This window comes from Pinus tabuliformis, chromosome Q, assembly GCF_031772625.1.
Source record: "Pinus tabuliformis cultivar Carrire ecotype Pingquan chromosome Q, CPIR1, whole genome shotgun sequence".
In the NCBI taxonomy this organism is placed as follows: Eukaryota; Viridiplantae; Streptophyta; class Pinopsida; order Pinales; family Pinaceae; genus Pinus; species Pinus tabuliformis.
In genome coordinates this window covers 666,559,403-666,562,488 of record NC_142296.1, presented here as the reverse complement: position 1 = coordinate 666,562,488, position 3,086 = coordinate 666,559,403, and positions in this window count along the sequence as shown.

Below are 3,086 nucleotides of genomic sequence, written 5' to 3'. Positions count from 1 at the left end.
ATAAGGAACTTAGGTTTTTCAAAATGAAAACAGCAAATGCGAATGTTTTCCGTAATCTATTCAAGCAACCTTTGTGTCTGCGCTGAATCTGGTAGGCGCTCAATTTCTCGACCACTTGGATCAGCACAGGTACTTCCGTCCGTCCTTCTAGCCTCTTCGCAAGCAAGGAGCAAGCCCGCTGTCAAGTTCATTATGTAAGGTCTCAATCGAGATCTCCTCAGTAAGGCATAAAGAGATCGAGCATGGATTCGATTCCCGGGAGTTTGTTGAACTGCGGACTCCGGGTTCACAGAGCGTTGTTGCTAGCTGTGTTCTTGAGGTAAACGTTGTGTATTGTTCGGTGTTTTGCTGGGTGAAGTGTGGTTATGGGTGCCACTCACTTGGTGTTGTCTTGTCTATCCACACGTCTAGCAAGCACCAGCCCTTTGTCGTTGGTTGTTCGAAGTAAGGCAAGCGAGTAAGCAAGCTCGCAAGTAAGCAAGTAAGCAAGCGAGTAAGCGAGGGAGCACCAGTTGGAGTTTGTTTGGGGAATGGCTCAACCTCCCTGATCTGAAAGGCTCTATGTGTTATGTCTATGGACCTAAACAGGTGAATCGTATATAATGCGCAGTAGTAACTCGCTCTTGTTAGAAGGTATCACCACCAACATAGCCGTTGTTCACAGCACATATTCCCTATTCCGGGGGTATGGTACATCTTTTTCATGTATGTGTGAAGGTGACTCAGGTGATTGAAGGGGGACTTCTCTTATCTAATCTGTCGGACTAGGCGGACTTGGCAGACTGGGCGGTTGCCTTCTTACTTGTACGTGTCCTGGGCCTCCTTCCTTCCGCGTACTGGGCCTTGGTTGACGTGTGGGGATGCGGGCGTGATGCGGTATGCAGGAGAATGGGGGAATGGGGATTGGGGAATGCATATATAACGGAATGCGTACTGGGCAGGGTAACTTAAAGTGTAATGTGTATCTTCCCTTGCACTAGGAAGCGCAAGCCCTCCGGACCTTGCCAACGCCATTTCCTTCCTTTCGTGCAACCCTGGCTCCTTACTCCCCTCCCGGGAAAGTATAAGAAAGCAAGCAAGAAACTGTTCCTTCTTCTACATCCCGTGGGTCTTAAACTCGTCGACAACCTGCTTCCTTCCTGTTAACGTCGAGCTGGTAACACAACACTGAGAATAAAAACCTCATTCCAGGGCATGGGGGATTGAGAACAGGTCACGTAGAAGAACACCATTCTGGTCACGGGCTATCAGTAATGCCCCTCACTGACTCACTCACTCACTGACTCACTCACTCACTGACTGACCGGAGTTCTATCACTGACTGGCTATGAGACTGTTGCCAATGGCTATGTTACTGGTGCTGAAACCTGGGATCGCCTCTTGGCTCGGCTCTTGGCATTGAGTGATTGAATGAAACCTGGCATGGACACTTGAAATGGACGGCATCTAGTGGATCGACTCCTGGCATCGACTACCGGCATTGAGTGCATTGACACCTGGCAATCATAGGGAAACTATCTGAAAGGGTATGTTTCAGTAAAGAACAAATTCATTTAAGAGGTCTGATGAGAGATTCTTTGGCCCCCAAAAGTAGCAATTTGATTAGCCAATAATTGTGAATGAGGACCGAGGTACGCCCCCCCCCACCCAATAAGTAACTTAAGACGTTCTCTAGAACCGGTAGCTGATCCAAGTAGCCCAGTCGAGCCCGGGAGCCAAGCCCAGCTATTCCTGATCGACTATGCAGCAATGATCTCCTATTGGAATGACTTTCAAGAAAGCTGTTCAAACACAGAAAGTCAATCACACAAAGAAGCCGTTCATTCACTGCACAAGCCATGATTGCATTATATATGTGAATACATACAAGAAAAAGCTAATCACCCACCCACCTCACACAAACAACTCGTTCACATCGGCAACATCACTTGCTTAAGCTCTGGTTCGCTAATAGTAAACACATAATGCCATTATGTGGGTTCGTGGACTCAGTGACCCCCCTCATACGAGTTGACTTTTTTGGTCCCATTTGTCCGCTCCTATACGGCCAGCCAGCATCATTGTAAGAATCCAAATAGTATTGGTGGTTCGGTTCATAGGTGACCACCTAACACAACCACTCGGTATGGTTTCTGGCTGAATGCGAACATCCATCCAATGGCGAACATAAAGCGGAAACAGAAAGGTATAGTCTAAGATTGTTTCAATTGCTATATTGATTGGTGTAGATAAAATCCACTGTCCGTTTCTTGCAGTGAATAGACTCCTTCCAAACATGGCACCAGCTGATGAGTACCCAGCAGTACCAAGAGCATAAGCACAGGGAGTTATTCCTCAACCTAATCTTACTAAGCTAGTATAATATGGAAATCATCTTATATAAGATTATGAAATAACTAATCTAGTATCATAATCCTAATAAAGTGAAAGATTGCTACTATTCCTGATCCTATTCTTGCTCATAGAGTAGAAGGGAGTATCATATTCTTTCTTCTTCCTCATATAGATAGATATAATACCAAATAGATAGTATAACCGATGAGCCATATATCTATATAGGGCGGGTCTCCGTTCGGGTATAGCCAGCCGATGATAGCTGGAGGAGGAGGGGGGATACATTATGGATGCTATAGGAGGGATAGATAGAAGTGGACGGATGCCAACCAAGTGAGGGAGATAAAGTTGTGGACGGATTATTGACCCTTCCAACTTCTCACTTGAATGCTTGTGACTTGAATGCTTGCCCTTTGAGTCCCGCTTCACCTTCCTTTTACCTTGAATGCTTTTACCTTTCATGCCTTATCCGATCAAAAGGGGGGGTGGCTAAAGCGGCCGCACCCTCACCCATATATGGAATAACCCAATCTATCGGCGAACCTCATTTGGACGGATCCAACAAACCAAAAGACCAGTGACTCATATAATAATAGAACTGGTCACAATCCAAAGGCTAGTACATCGTGACACAAGAAAAAATGTTGCAACTACCGCAACATATATAAGATATTGGGTTAGTTTCTTAGGGTAGGGGATTTTACCAAATCAACAAACTACCGCAACATATATAATAGAAACGTTATCTGCCA